Source organism: Anastrepha obliqua, chromosome 1, assembly GCF_027943255.1.
Source record: "Anastrepha obliqua isolate idAnaObli1 chromosome 1, idAnaObli1_1.0, whole genome shotgun sequence".
NCBI lineage: Eukaryota > Metazoa > Arthropoda > Insecta > Diptera > Tephritidae > Anastrepha > Anastrepha obliqua.
The window spans coordinates 23671194-23689308 of record NC_072892.1 but is presented as its reverse complement, the minus strand read 5'-3'; positions in this window follow the sequence as shown (position 1 = coordinate 23689308).

The following is an 18115-nucleotide window of genomic DNA, read 5'->3' as shown; positions in this document are numbered from 1 at the left end:
AAACCTTCTTCACCTACAAACTCTACAAATCAAAGTCTCATTTTCAAATTTGATTTTTAGTTGGTATTTCAGTGGACTTTCATTTATCACGCTTGAAAACATAGTTATAAAATCAACGTTTGCTCTTGTACTATTTACCAAATGCTAACTCCAAATGCTAAACATTTGCTGAAGTATAAAGAAATAAACAAAAGGTTTTCAGTGCTAGAGAAAAATATGTACTACGTTTTTTTTTCTCTCCTTTTTTTGTGATACGTAATGACTTTTGATTATCTTAAAAATACGTACATTGGAAAGTTCTATGTCATAATATGTAGAATATTTTGCACTGGTATTTACATATGCATGTGTATTGAACTGAGAAGAAGTATTAAATATGTATTCTTGAAATTCTGATCTGGTTAAGGTAGCGACTGGAAATAGGCTTTTTAAGCAAGGGAAAATGCTCATAAGAAGTTTGGAGTAGCAAGAACAAATATCTTATACTCGAAGAGCAATTTAAAAATGTTCAACTCTTGAGAATCACATCGTTCGTTTGCTGCAAAACTGTCATAATCCAAAAAATCAAAATGTCCAGAAAAAAGGCTTCAAAGTTTTGAATTTACTATGCCTCTCTATTAAAACGGCGCTACTTGGGGTGTACCAGTCTGGTACTTCAACCACTTCACCTATGCCTCTTTAAGTAAAAGTAAAGACGCATTTTTATTCCAGCAGCACTCCTCGTACATTGCTGCTACAACAACAACACATTTTTATCTAGTGCGATACTATTAATCGATAGCAGCAAGAATTTTTTACACAGCATACAAGATGAGCTGGTAGTTCTTTCTGCATAGTTATTACAAAAAAAAAATTGGATTATGACACTCTTGCAGCAAATGAGCGTTATGTGCATATGTATGTATGTTTCTGAGCAAGTACTTGAGTTGAGGTGGAGATACCGAAAACCTGTTTATGTGATCAACATATCTAGAGAAAATATAATTATTGTATTAAAATTTACGTGAAAGTCGAGACACTTCATACAGTAAATGCCACGTATCACAATTTTTTTAATTCTACCGCTTCGTTTTTTTTACCAAAAAACTCCTACAAAAAGACAGTTCGAGCAAGTAAAAGAAACGCAAATTGTAGTAACGTAGAACTCTCGCAAGATAATGAAATTAAAAAGAAGTGTTCAAATTTATGTAATGCTTAGAAATCTAAATTTACAATAAATTATTTAATATGTACTTCATTCGAAATATGTATGTAATACATTTTGTTTAAAATTTTAAACACTTTTTTGTACCTAAAATTACGATTGGATGAAAATTATCATATGTATAACTGCTATTATGAATTTCATTGACAACTTAAAATATGACACTCGATGATAAGAATAGTTTTTCACTTCGATCACATTGTTTCATTCGACTAGAATATTATTAAGTTATACTCACTTCAAATTCAAATTCAAAAAAGATTGCATACTTACATACGTACTCGTTTTTGGCAAATGTATTTCTTTTGTTGTCAACGAACGGTATTTTCAAAACGTTTGATCTAATTTATATGCATACATACATACATATATATATATATTTACTATATATGTGCATATGTACGAATATTTGTATTTAATTATCTTTACTTTTCGTACTTTTCGTAAATCTCTGGGTGTGTGTTCCCTTTGATCTGATCGTAAACGTGATTTAAATGAAATTCGTGATAGTGGCCATTGTATATAAATACGAGTATATTTGTCTTCATTTTGAAACCTATCATTTTTCGTTTATAAAAATTAAGACAAACATTAATGCTAAGTATGTACGTGTATCTTGAAAAATATATATAATACATTTTAAAAATTATAATTTGTGCATACATTTCGATATCTACGTATGTATATCAATGCTGCGCAATTAAATTGATTTACCTCTTCTCTCATATTTCTCTCTCCTGAACAATAATTTTCAAACACTTGTACACAATTCTATTATTATTGATTTTATTTTTGGCAATTACAAAAACTATTTGTAAGTGATATTTTTACAAAGTTTCATAGGACATAAGAAAGCATAATTAAAAACAAAAACAAAAACACTCACAACGCAATAACAATAGCAACATACAAAAGCAAGAAGAAAAATTATGGAAAACCCGAAGAACACAAAAATGTAACCACTCACTTGCATAGAATCACGCCCAACTTCCCCTATATTCATGCATGCATACATAGAGTTTATTGAAACTATAAATACAATACCTACATTTTAAAATTTAATAAACAATTGTTATTTATAATTAAAGATAAAAGCCCAAAACGAAAACTAAACTTTGTTTTTTTTTGTTTTGTTGAACATTTTGGTTTTTATTTGAACACAACAAAATAAACCTGGGACCCTGGCTTCGACGTTGGACGTACAGCTGATTTGAGAAAATTGGCTCCTTCCACGCAACTTGAATCATAAGGATGAATTATAAAAATTTTGTGGGATTCTTTTCAGTAATCGAACATAACGAAATAGACACTGTAATGGTATGAGGATTCTTCTATTCACCGCTTCTCTGCTCGCTATCCTCTGTTCGGCTCACTTGACAAAACATTTGCATGTGAAAGGAACAAAAAAGTTATGAGTGTGAGACGAATGTAATTTTAGGCAGCCTTATTCCAGCCATGCCAAGTTACGTTTATTTCAATTTTTCCCCCTGTTCACTCCACTCGGAAGCACAGGGCCTCGACATGGCTCAGTCTTGCGTTGGTTTGGTTAATCTATTTTGCTTTCTGGCAGGGTAGATGATTAGCCTAGCTAACCCTAATGCCTTCTTGGCGAATAGCAGAGGCCTATTATTTTTGCTTATTATTCCTAAGAGCATTAAAATTCGATGGAATGAAGTCGTTAAGTCTGTCGTTGCAGCATAAAGAGTCCTTATACATGTACGGGGAATGCTAGTCCAGGAGTTCTAGCAACGTAAAACCGGCAGTCGTGGGAACGTCTGTTAAGTCTCGCTTAATCTGGTTTATGCAATACGAGAATTTTATGCGTACAAGAATTTTAATGGGCCCGAGCGCCTTGCGATTAGATACGAGAACATATTTTCAATACCATATTGAACTTTGCATCTGAGATCTGTTCTTGAAATTTCCTATGCAACCATTTTATTGCATTATTGGTAACTATTTGTATGGGAACTTGCATGAGCATCAAATTACAGCAAACGATTTTTTCTAAAAGTGGTCGTCCCCCGGCAGGCAATGGCAAACCGTCGAGTGTATTTCTGCATGAAAAGCTCCTCATAAAAAGAATTTGCCGTTCGGAGGCGGCGTAAAGCTGTAGTTCCGTCTATTTATTGAACAACATCAAGACGCACACCACAAACAGGAGGAGGAGGAGGAGCTAGGCCAAGCACGCGCCAATAATTATTTATTGGTAACTTTTTCAGATCATATAAGGCTTAAATACGTTGTGGTAGTAAATCGGTAGAATCACTCTTCTCGCTGCAAAAGTTTATTAGCACAACAAAGAATCTGTGCCATCGATTTATTGCCGTAAGCTACGCTCAAGTTACTTGAGTTAAAAAACCATGACATATTTCCCCAGTGCAAAGTGACGCAAAATTAATCACCCTATCGGAAGGTTTATAATTTTGGCGAATGGCGTCGTACGTGTGACAGAACGCTTTACTTTACCCAAAGTTACCAGAATTTCACATAGAACGTAAAACTTAAAAAATCGTGCAACACAGCGGTTGTGATTGCAACTCGCACAAACCCATTCTGCTATATTTCCCATATCCCCAATTATTTTTACGTAGGATGAGCGTGCGCCTAAAAATATGCGCTATGCGAATGTATTGGAGGCTAACAAGAAAATGTGTATGAATCTTCAATGAATACCAAAGTAAGTTTTTATAGAATTTGAAATCAGCTTCAAATATATACATATATACAATAGAATCGTTTTCCCTGGCCAATCGATTGCATACAAGTTTGTTGTACAAATTACTTGTTCTTCAATTAATTCAAAAAATTCTCATTTTTAACCATTCAAGTGTTATCAAACAAATCGTAATAGTGGATGGCGAAAAAACTGTATTCACTTCATGAAAATGATAATTTTTTCTGACATTAAAGCAGGTCGAGGCCCTAGGTTCCACATAGGAACCACGGAAAAATATATATACATATAAGACAATTAATATCTTCACACCATACAAACAAATTTAAAATTTAGTGAACATATTTTAACTGATTCTTAATTAAAACTCTCTACGACTGGAGTTTTACACGGATACGAGTACCTGCGTTACAGAATGCTTTTAAATATTTTTCAATAAAAATCCGTTTTAGCAGGTACAACAGTTTGTACAGGTAGAACAACAAAAGCAATGTATTTTGTTTTTGCTTTTGGTCTCTAAACTCGGTCTCAACATCCCTAAACAAAGATTGACAATTTAGAGTAGTTTGCAAAAATTGACGCCTTAGAGACCAAATAAATAGAAAAAATCAAAACAGCTGCTCTACACGTGGTTATACCTGCCTATAAATGCGTCTATATTGAAATATATAATGCATTGTTGGTATTTGCCTATTTAAGTACAGTTTCACTATTTTTCTTTTTGGTGCGGATATTTGTAATACTCGTAGGTCATTCTGTTGTTCTGCTCGTTGTTGTAGCAGCATGAACACTCCCCACACATGTACGGAGAATGCTGCTGGAATGGCAGTCCTGGATATACATATGTACATCCGAGTCATTCCGGTAACGTACGTCGTCCGTACGCCGTTTCGAATATAAAAAATTTAATATTAAGCCGAGATCTTCGTTTAATCTTTATCTTCATTGCAGGCGCTGATAAATAAATACAGCAGATTATAATACAAAAAAAATTATATGTATTTTGATGCCAAGTAAAGATTATTAAGTTTATAAGATGAGGAATTTTATACGCCTCGATTTTTTAAGTTGGAATAACGACAATTTAATTTCAGCCGTGCGCCAATGTAAGAAGATAATATTTTTTTCCAAAAAATGTTAGTAAAAAAAAGGTTGGCAATTTAAGAATATACAATTTTTTTCCAAAAAAATGTTATTGAAAAAAAGTTTTAGGGAAAAAAAGTTTTAGTGAAAAGAAAAAATATATATTTTTTTTAAATTGTGTTTCCTGCGTTTTTATTTTTTGTCTACCCACTATTTCAACGATTTGGCCTTTCATAATGCAAACACTTCCGCCTTACAAATTATGGAAATTTTTCTCCAATCTACAGAGAAAATTGTGAGAATAACTTCGGCTGTCCCGACACCGGTTACTCGGCAGCAAAATTCAGGCTGCTCATTTTTCACCGTAGTAGCATTGGTGGAGACTGCTTTGATTTTTTTCGCACGATGCAGAGAATAATAAGATGGCGCCGATCGTGGTACCGCTACTTTGCTCTCAGTGAATTTGACAGAATTGCTGTGTGTGTGTGAGGTCGCACTTGTTCCGTTTATTCCGATTACGTCAACCAATCAGCAATGATCACACACCTGCATTTCGTACATCGTGCATAGTAAAAAATTTTCATTGAACTGTTTTTGGCAAACTTTTAAACAAGCGAGACTGATGTGAATGTCCTTATTGTGCTTTGTGCGATTTCTCTTCAACATGAAAAAAATGGAATTCACCCGAGATATGGTGTAATTTGTTTGTTCCCAAAACTACGGTCGACCCTTGACCTCCAACAACTATTTCAGCCTTTCAACCACTCATTTTATTTACCTATATACAAACTTACATACCTGCGTATGTAGAAATGTATGTAAAAATGTACACCGACTTAAATCGAACTTGGATAGTTCGGAATGGGCCAAATGGTTTGTAACAATTAAATATTGCATGCAAGCTTACAAACCCCTTCCATATTTACTTCTTTTTGTTCTTAAGCAAAAATAAAAACAAAAAAGATTATATCAAACGAATATTTTTAAAAACTTCTGTACACGTTGACAACGTATACAAAATTATTAATTATTGTTTATGCGATCTCGTAAAATCGAAATAATTTTATGCGAAATTGGTGTTCTTAATTCTTACGTGCGTACATATGTATATTTAAGCTTTAAGAAAATAAGAAGGTAAAGTATTTATTAAAATAAAAAAACACTTTTATTAAAAATAATCATTGAATAAGCATTTAGTTATTAATTTACGCATAAATACGATCGGAAAAAGACTTTCGCATTCTTCAGAAACTAACACCCACGCAAAAATATCTACATACATATATGCAAATCATATAAGCATGTATATTTTAAATATGTAGCAACTTATTATATTAAATTCGAAAGACAATTTTAAAAAACATATAAAATGAGTGATAATTTTTAATATTCACGATTGCATGCATTGAATTTATTGTTTGTTTTTACTTTGGAATCGGCGCGATCAAAATTATTTATTGTACAATCTTATAAATAACTGTAAAACGAATAAGGAAGAAACCAAAGATTTTAATTTTTGGCGAAACTGATAAAAATAATACACTTTAACACTGCCAATCATTAACTCGACTTCTAAAGTGCATTCGCTTCTAAACGTAATCTACTTCATATGTAAAGATATGTACATATATATGTATATAGTTACATAAACACATAAATAACTAATCGGTGTATTAGACTTAAAACAAAATTATTTTATTTTATTTGTGCTGGTGATGCGTGCCTCATAAGTCAAAAATATGATTGACATTCTACTTCTCCACGAAATTGCGCTTGAAACTTTTTTTTATCTTATAGTAAATATATGAATTTAGTTTTGACTTTTCTTTATTGTAAGCACAAACCTCTTGCATATGTATGCTGCTTCTCAAATTTACGCTAAAGAAGCAATACGCGCAGACTCACAACTGAACAATCACACTTTGGACCTGTACTCGATCACACACAACATTGCTTCACTGGTCTACAAACATACATACTTACACATGCGTAGAAAAAACATTTTAATATTCAACCTTACTTGTACGTATGTACAAAATGTAGGTATATACATACATAAGCATGTGTGTGGAAATTTCGTATTAAAAAATTATATTAAATGACTGATTTATTAAATAGGCAGAAAAGACATACAAATTTGTATTTTTTCGAATTCTGAATTAACCAATCGAAATTTTTTACCAAAGTAAATGAAAACATCCCAACCGAAGCGAGCAACTCATTATTGAAAATTCAAATAAAATCTTAAAGAAATCAAATATTAGTGTTAAAATTTTCTAAAGAATTTGCTTTTATGAAAGTTAAGATTATTTGTAAGGCGATGTTTTAATCGTAAAAATGTAATTTGTTGTCCAAATAGTATCCTAGTAATTTTTTTGTATTCAAGCCTACATGTATGTACATATGTAGGTGTTCAATTTTCCCAATCAACTAATTAGAACTACATTCAAATATTTAGTATTGCATTGCATTAGTCAAGCGCGAAAGTTCTAAAGGAAATGCTTGATATGCCGAGTATGGAAAAAACTAACTGCGCTTTTCTCAGCTCACTGGATGTAAAGGGCTTTCCAATTAGATGTGTTATTTTGATATTCAAAGAAAAATGCTATTTTTTAATATAAATGATCAGATATGAATGATATTTCATTATAAAGAGGCAAATTACCACCACGACCACACTTGCAGAACAATATTCTTTTCATGAAATTTTCCATAACCGAATTGCAAAGTGGCTGCCCTATGTCCTCGATAGCCTCACGAATTCCATCTTTGAGGTCTTCAATCGACCCTGGGCTGTTGGCGTAGACCTTCTCTTTCACGTGGCCCCAAAGAAAAAAGTCACAAGGTGTTAAATCACAAGATCTGGGTGGCCAATTGTGATCACCTCTTCGAGAGATAACGCTGTCTGGAAACTCTTCCCGCAAAAGATCAATGGTTTCGTTGCTTTTGTGGCACGTGGCGCCGTCTTGTTGAAAATAAACGTTGTCCAGATCAATACCATCTAATTCCGGCCATAGAAAATCGTTAATCATCTCTATTCTATTCAAAATAACACCTGTTATTGGAAAACCCTTTAGTATACAAGCACATATACGTGTATATATATGCATATGTGCATACATATGCAAAAGTTCAAATACATATCGGGTGTTTTTTTAGCTGCTTGAGCACTATCGATATCGATAACTATGGTTTGACACCGGAGAAGGGCAAACTGTGTTGAGATTTCTGTTTAGAAAGGTTTGGCAAGTCATCATGCATCGTTTAACGCCAGAACAATGCTTCCATATTGGGGAAATTTACATTGAAAAATAATAAATAAATATATTAAAATAAATAAATAAAAATAAAAAATAAATCTGTTCGCGAAGTTCATAGATCATAGGCATCATCGGTCCCTATTTCTTTCGAAATGAGGAAGTAGCTACCATTACGATGCAAGCCACCATAGACGCCATACGACCGAAATTGACTGATCGAATGGACCATGTAACTCGTATCTGCGGCGGTCATATCGTCCCCTTAGTATAACAATAGCCTATGTGCTCATAGGCTATTATTTTTTTATTGAATTTTTGGATTCTCCAGCGTCGATTTTATATGTGGTTAAAATTTTGTCAAATTCTAGTTCCACAAAGTGGGTCAAAACGTCAGTCAAAAAATAATAAATATTTACAGACATAACGAGATTTGAGTGAGAGCTACTTTCGACAAAAAGTTTGAAATTCATTTTCTCAAAACATCAAAAAATTTATAGGCTATTTTAATAAAAAATTTATAGGCTATACTAATACTAAGACGATATGTAGAATACCATATTCAAAAAATAAATGCCGTGAAATTATCTACCAGATTAAATTAAAAAAAAAATCGTTCTAAAAATATATCTGTTTTGTATTATCGTTTAGTTTCTCAAGCTCTTAAGAACACCCGATATATATGAGTATGCAGTCGATAATACGATAACTCGATCGATTCAGTCAAAAGGAAATGCCTACAACTGTGGTCAAAAAATAGTAGCGCTTATTATATGTAAGCAATCATTTATGAATTTAAAGCAATTCGTGCATTCAAAATTAACCGTTTGAGTTCCAAGTAGCGCGACCGCGCTGTTGAGGATGAGATGCCACTAATTTAGTTTTTCCAATAGATGACAATGACCCAAAGGATTTGAGCGACTGCCGTAGCCGAAAGTGTTGGTACGTGACTGCTATCCGTTAGTGCACAGGTTTGAAATCGCGGTCATGAAACATCGAAAATAGATGGAAAAAGTTTCTTCTTAAAGCGGTGGCCCCTAGGCAGGCAATGGCAAAGCTCCGCGTGTATAGTTGGCATGAAAAAGGTCCTCATAAAAAAATCATCTACGATTCGAAGGCGGCATTAAAGGTCCCCTACCTATATTTGTGGAAAAACATTAAGGCCCTCACCACAAATAGAAGAGGAGCTCGGCCAAGCACGCAATAAAAGGTATGAGCTAAATGTCTTAATGAATGAATGAATAATGAAATGGCGTTTACAGCAGTCGTTCCTTAATCCGGCAGAGGTTTTATGGTTTCACATTTAGTGGCCATTTTCCCTTGAAGAAATAATTTGTACAATAATTTTGACAGACATTGAAGGGTACTTGGAAAGCCACAGCAGCGTTCACAAATGCGAACCCTTAGTGAATTCAATATAAGCAGAGAAATTAAACAAATAAAATAAAGTACTTATTTTTGAAATAAACGAATTTTTATTTTAATTAAATTCAACAATCCATACTACCACTTCATTAAGGGGTTATATACAGGTAGAATTTTCAAAAGATCGATTTTTATGTTTTTTTTCTTAATGTACATATATAATATTTAAGAATACACACAGAAAATTTAATATCGTTCCGGTGAATATTTTCGAAGTTACACCCTTAAGAGGTTATATACAGTTAGAAGGCCGAAAAGAGCAAATTTTCCAGAATTTTTTCTGAGAAAACTTTTAAATATATTGATCTAAAACTTGTACAGATATTATGTTATCTTTTAACTGGATTTCAAGGCTTAGTATTAGTAAAAATATTTATTTGGAACGGGGCTACAGTTGGTCTTCGGGGGCTACTCTCGAAAAAAAAGGTTTTGCGGTGACCACTATATCTCTGAACTGGGTCCCCTGAAATTAAAAAACCAAACAGATTTCGTTAAAGTAATGTCTAGTAGCGGCAGGTTAATCACCTACCCTGCCAGAAAAGCAAAATAGATTAACAAACCCAACGCCAAACTAAGTCTCGTCAAGCCCCTATGCTCCCGAGTGGAGTGAACAAGGAAAAAAAAACAAAAAAAAAGTTAAATATAGTAATTAATCGAAGGAATAAGCAAAGAAAATTTCGGCCTTAAATTGTTTATAAAAAAATATATATTTATCGGTGAGAAAAAATCTTTGATTAATTACTAAAAAATATATTTAAGAAGCTCGTGTTAAAATTTGAGACCAATCGGTTTAGCCGTTTTCAAGTAATGTTGGTCATCGACTTTAAAAATACCATTTTGAGAAAAACGCGTTTAAAACTCCGGCCTTGTACTTTCAAGCACTCTGAAACGTCTTTCAAATTTGCGTGTTACTTCGAAAATATTCACCGGAACGATCTTAAATTTTCTGTGTGTATTCTTAAGTATATGTAAGAAAAATTCAAAATGCAATGCACTGGATTACATTGAAGTAAACTGAAATGCAATTATCATTTGCAATTTAGTAAACTTATTAAGAAACATAAAACAAAATCATAAAAACCGAATATTACTCACTCACATATATGTACATACATATCTGCTGTTTAGTCTTTTGGGTATTTTACTACTGCTTTGACTGCAGCTGTAGAATATGCGTATTTTTTAGAAAGCTAATGTGATGTTTCCATTTATCCCTTCCAATATTATCGCACCGCCCACATAGGTTAGAAAACTTTAATTTCGCTATAGACAAGGTGGCGCAAAATTAATCAGTCTAACGGAAGATTTATAATTTTTGCAAATGGCGTTGTACTTCAATCATACTTCACACTTATGAACTAAACAGCTACAGCATACAGACAGACATGCAATAGAGCGCGTAAAGGTTAAAATAAAGATTTTTATCACTCAAAATCACTTTTTTTATTTAATAAAAAAGTTATTCAGAAACCAAATTGAATGATTAATTTTGCGCTACGGGCTAATTCAATGATTTTTGAAATGTTTAAGCTATTAATATGTATTTAAATGTAAGAATTACTTATTTACCAATTAACTTTGGAGCGACACAACAAATTCGACTGAGAAATACAAATCAATTGAAATCAATACGTGTGTACAATATGTTAGTATCCAAGTAAACTGAGTATTGGACTGAAATGCGAAATTATTTATAAAAAAATGTTTAATTAAAAATATGTATACCTTTTTGACGAATTCGGCACTAAATATTCGAAAATTTTTACAAATTAACAAACGTACTTGAATACTATTAAATGATTATTATGTCTTCGTGAACTTAATTATTTGATAATGAATATTATGTACTCATAACTGTACACATATGTATAAATATATGGCCGGTTAATATATAATATTATCAAAACAAAAAATTATAAATAATGTATATGCGAATATGCACATAAGTACATAAAATAAGCAATTGGCAATTCTCTTGGTTGTACGCGCACTTTACCACAATGAAAAACAAATAAAAATTGCTTGGTAAAAGTTACGATTAATTACCGTCATTGTTACTTGTTTTTAAGTATCAGAGTACCAGACTACTTGCAACAATCATAGGTACATCGTTTGCTTCTAAACACACACACAAACACACACGTAGGCAATTATTAAAAATAAAAGTAAAACTAAATAATGAAATTTGCTTACATGCATACAACTCACAATATTGAAATAAAATAAGAGAGTAGTTTTCGAAGTTCAAAAATATTATATAAATATATTATATACCAGCATAAACATTACCAGTACATATTTGCAAGTAAAAAGGCATGAAATAGAAGGGAAACCAAGAAAAAACTATTACCAACTGCAAGTACTGGAATATATGTACTTGCACTCGTATTTATAAGTACCTACATACCACAAAACTTCAGTATAACTTATGGATATATAACTGATTGTAACAAAAAACAAATGTTGTACGTGTAATTTAATTTTAAGTATTAAGTATGATCCCAAAATAATACACATATACATATGTACCCAAGCAGATTGTAAAAGAATACGTACATGTATTTGAAACAAATATATATATATAATTATATATATATATATAAGAATGAATAAATAATTACATATGTACAAAGAATTACCGTTGTTTGAAGCCCAAATTTGGTATTGTAGAAGAGTTCAAATTAAAAAAAAAGAGGTTGTCTGTAAAGTAGGTTTACTGACGATAGTTTAACGTGATAACGTCATAAGAAAATACTGATTGAATGGTTGCATTTTTCAAAAGAAAATTTTAATTTTATTTGTTTGATAGATATTTTGTATGGATATAGAGAATGAGTTAACATTAACATAACATAATATACTTTAGCATAACATAACATAACATAACATAACATAACATAACATAACATAATATACTTTAACATAACATAACATAACATAACATAACATAACATAACATAACATAACATAACATAACATAACATAACATGCTGTTCAAGCAAGGTAACGACGCATGAGCAAGATAACGACGCATTTTTTGGTGCGTGCAGCCGGCTACATAGAATTATAAGACGTTATCACGTCAAAAAATAATAATAATATTAAAACAACAGGTATTATTAACAAACTTGGTTTTATTTTAAATTCTTCAAGTAAATCAAATTAATAATAATCAATAAGAAGTCATATGCAAATACGTGAATTTATATTATATATGTACATATGCGCATTTTCATACATATATACGCTCACTTAAGTAGGAAAGAGCAAGATGTCGAACGTTGCCGTTCGTTTGCTTTGTTTGCTTTGTCGTTCGTTCCGCGCTTTCGCTTGCAGTTCATTCAAGGTAACGGCAATGAGCAAGGTAACGACACATGAGCAAGGTAACGGCAATGAGCAAGGTAACATTAATGAGCAAGGTAACGACACATTTTTTCGTGCGTGCAGCCTGTTAAATCGAATTATAAGACGTTATCACGTCAAAATGTATCAAATACTCTTATCAGACATCTTTCTCTGGCACTAATCAGTTCTGTAAATCAAAGATGGATTAGTGTCAATGCCTGTGAAATTGCTGGGCAAACATGGCCAAGGCTAAACTTACTTCTGTCCAAGAGTATTATAAAACTGAGTAGACTTCAGTAGGGGCCCTCACAGGACATTGTCTCATAGGAAATCATGCAAGGAGATTAGGCGTTTACATGCATAATTTCTGTCGTAGCTGCAGGAATGAGAAGGAGTTGGAAACAATTCAACACCTTTTTTGCACATGCCCGGCTCTAGCCCGAAGCAGGAACCGAGATTTAAGATCCTACTTCTTAACGAATATAGACAATCTATACAATTTAGGTATCCACAACCTTTTCGCTTTGTCAAAAGCTGACAATGGTTCAATGTGGATAGGGAAATGTAGCCTAGCCCCTGCGGCTCACAACGGACCTATTTCGTGGTCTAAGTGGCATCGCTGTCTCTATGTGCGATGCGGCTGCCAAACCTAACCTAACCTTTATCATACATTTTCAGCAGTGGCGGGCCTTAAACTCCGTTCACATATGCAGTAATTAGTCCACGAAATTAATCTACCCGTGCGCATATGGCAGATTACCCGCAAAATTGACAATCAGCTACCAAGGCTGTTTTGAAAGGTTTTTACTCATAGAAATTGCTTTGATGGAATATTTTGGTTTGTTTAATTTGTATTATTCACGATACGAAGAAAAGATAAGGAGAAGGACGGCATGCCTACCGTATATGCATGTACACACATGCACACATACAATAAATGCTGACATTCGGAGATATAATGTTACATACATATTTCATATGTACATGATTTTAATTTTTCAGTATAAAAGTAAGGTTAGATTGTGGAGATTAAGCGGAGAATAACTCTTGCCAACAGGTGTTACTCTGCGTTCAGTAAGGAATTGAGAAGTAGAGCTCTCACTCGAAAGACCAAACTGACACTCTACAAAACGCTTATCAATCCCGTCCTGCTATATGACGCAGAAGCGTGGACGATGTCAACAGCAGATGAGAAAGTTTTGAGAGCTTTTGAGAGAAAAATTCCCCGTAAGATCTTTGGTCGCCTCCGCGTTCGTGTTCGGAGTGTCGTGTACGGTGAAACAGCAAGCTGTATAAGCTATATAGGGTCATGGACATGGTAAAAATACTGCGGCTACACTGGCTTGGCCATGTCACGCGTATGAACGAAGGCGCTCCAGTAAGGCGAATCTACGACGCGGTACTTCAAAAGAAGACGAGGATGTAGAAGACCGCATATTCGTTGGAAGGTTCAAGTGCTGCAGGACCTGTCAGCTCTTGAGATATCTAACTGGCACCAGTGAGCGCAGGATAGGACCAAAATAGCGCGCCAGTATTTTGGATTCGACCAAAACCGACATACGGTTATAGCGCCACCGAAGTAAGTAAGTAAGTAGATTGTAAAGGTTGTCCACTATGAGATACAGTTGGACTCATAGTCCATTGTCGCAGGGAGACCTTGTTCTTATATCTTATATCTTCTAAAACCAATTTGAATCGAAAAAAAATCGAAATGGAATTACCTTCCATATTACTCTGCCCAGGCGGCCGTAGCCGAATGGGTTGGTGCGCGGAATTCACAGAGAGAACGTTGCACATACCGGTATTTGAAAGATCTACGGGGTCAAAAGTCCATTTAACAAAACAATAAATACATTTAGAAAAATGACTTCCTGAGGTACCTGACCCTTCCGAGAACAAAAGCCAGCCCCTCCCGCGCACCCTACAAGCATTTGACATACGATAACGGCAGTCGGAATTCGATCGTATCACCTCGTGTACGTTATCTGTTCTCGGCACTCTTGCAAAACCCAAACTTTAAAAGTGAAATTTTATGTTTTGTGTTCAACAGTGGAGTAAAGAGTTATGGATTCTGAAGCATCAGGTTAGTAATGAATGAAATCAATTAGAATCTTTATAATTTTCAAGTATTAAAGTTAACTTTTCAACCCTATAAGTACACACCTTCTCAAACTACTTTTTTTTCTTAAAATAATATTTGTTAGTCAATAAGTAATACGATCGAGATAGATCCGGTTAAGATTCGATTGTAATTGTTTAGAATGTACCTTGTTTTGACAATTCATCAAAGAATTTGATCCGGATAAGTCCGGATAAACGGTATTTTAGTACTTTGAATGTTGTTGGTAAAATTTTATGAAAAAGGTCTTTTCATTTACAAGAGATTAAGCGAAATATTTATTTGTGTTAGGTTCAATGGGAGCATCGGGAATGAGGATTGTGACTAGAAAATACTTGTTTGACCTCATGAACAATGACAATTTACCCAACATAGAGGCAAGGCTAAATTTCTTGAAAGATCAGTTTATGTCTATTAAAGGATTCTCTGACAATCAAATTGAGACGTTGAAAAGCAATTTTGCACATTTCAAATAAGAATTTAAAAATCGATGGACTAAAGCTCATTATAAAGAAGCGGTATTCCTAAAAAGTAATGAATCTTAGCTGAACGGAACCTTCGCCATTCCCGTTGTTGCTGACAGTCCTTCAAATCGAACAGGACGACCGAGTAAATCTTTTGGAGATCTGAGCGAAAGAAGTAAAAGAAGAAAAACTGAGGAAATGCGCTCTAATTTTGATCAAAACCTTATCGTGCATGCTGCGCAAGTAGAATTAAGAAAGTCAGGAAAAGGAGATGCTTCGAATGTGCTAAAAGAAATCATTACTTCGCCAACTCGCGCAATCAAATATAAAAAGGCCTATTATCGAACAAAGTCATCAAAAGATAAAATTTGCCCCTTATCTGTCCAGGAAGCAATGCAAATGTTCATCGATGCAGATCTAACACGAGACCAATACGAGACAATAAGAAGAATAAATAAGAAATTCTTTCCTTGTTATAGTCTTTTACAAAAATAAAAAAAGAAGTGTTATCCGCCACCAGAATGTTGCACTGTAAATAGTATAGGTGCGGAAGCCGAATTGCAACCTTTGGTCGACCTTACCGTTAGACGATTATCGGACTACCTGGAAGAGGTACTAACAACATTGAAGGTCCAAGAATGTGAGACCCTTAAATTAATTCGTAAATGGGGTTGCGACGGGTCCCAACAGACCCAGTTCAAACAAAAGATTGAAAATGATACGGATTCAGATACGAACATTTTTCAAAGCTGCTTTGTTCCTGTTAAATTAGTATGCGGCCAAAAGATGGAAAAGACTATATGGGAAAATCCAACACCATCTTCTCCTCGATTTTGTCGGCCTATAAGATTTAAATTTATCAAAGAGACTACTGATGTAACGGAGAAAGAAATTAATCACGTCAATAATCAGATAAACAGTCTGGTTGCAACAGAATTTGACTTGAGTGGCAAACATTATTCATTGAAACACGAATTTATAATGACAATGGTTGACGGAAAGGTCTGTAATGCTGCCACAAGAACCACATCAACCAGTCGTTGCTACATTTGCGGCACAACCTCAAAGGATTTCAACAATTTGGATAAAACAATAGATGTTAATTTCGAGGCTATTCAATTCGGAATTTCGGTACTACATGCCAGGATAAGAATATTTCAGAGCATTCTCCCTTTGGCTTGTAAGTTGCCAGTAAAAAAATATAGAGCAAGAGAAAGAGAAACTGAAAAAAGCCTCGAGAAAGAGAGAAAACAAGAGATCCAGGACAGGTTTCGCCAAGAAACGGGATTGTTAATAGATATGCCAAAGGCGAATTTCGGTAATACCAATGACGGTAACACAAGCCGAAGATTTTTCGACAATCCTCAATTAGCATCCGATATAACAGGCATCAGCTAAGAATTAATATATAGACTGAAAGTTATTCTAGAAACAATTTCTAGTGGTCATAAAATTAATCCTGAAAAATATGATATTTATGCAACAGAAACTGCTCGATTATATGTGCATCTTTATCCGTGGCATCCCATGACACCCACAATGCACAAAATACTTATTCATGGAGCTGTTATAATAAAGAGTGCTTTGTTACCAATTGGCCAGCTCTCTGAAGAGGCTGCAGAAGCCCGAAATAAGCATTTCCGCTCTTACCGGCTAGATTTTGCCGGAAAATTTACTAGAGAAAATTGCAACAGGGATATTTTTAACCGCCTCCTTTTAAGTTCGGACCCCTTAATGAGCTCTAGGAGGCAAATAAAAAGAAGAAAGTCCCAATCATTTCTGCCAGAAACATTGGAAATGCTCATGCCTGCCGATCCAAACCTAGAATTTTCTTCACGTAGCGATGAAGAAAATCTAGATAATACCATTTGATTGGATGCTTTTTTTTAATTGTTTATATTTTTTTATGTTTGATCTTGTAAATCTTTCTTCATTCTCATATTATATTTCATTCAATAAATGTTTTAAGTTCATTATTTCAGTTGGTTTTATTCAGAAACATCCATTAGCACACGTTAAACCCAAAAAATACTTTTGGCCCCTTAGATTGTTCAAATACCCCTATGTGCGTTGGTTCGAATCTCGGTGAAACACCAAAATTAAGAAAAACATTTTTCTCGTAGCGGTCGCCCCTCGGCAGGCAATGGCAAACCTCCGAGTGTATTTCTGCCATGAAAAACGCCGTCATAAAATATCTGCCCTTCGGAGTCGGCTTGAAACTGTAGGTCCCCCATTTGTGGAACAACATCAAGACGCACACCACAAATAGGAGGAGGAGCTCGGCCAAACACCCAAAAAGGGTGTACGCGCCAATTATATATATATAATATATATATATATATATATATATATACTACTCTGCCCAACAGTGGCAACGCAACACGAACTAGCGCTAATAATTATGAAAGCGGATACCTTCCAGACCAACAATACTAATCCCGAGAGGTTAGGTTTTTTGTCACGGGAGATTAAAGTTTCAACTTGTAGGCCGAAAGTATGAATAGTTTATCGAAAATATTATTTATAAAACAACAAAGGAAA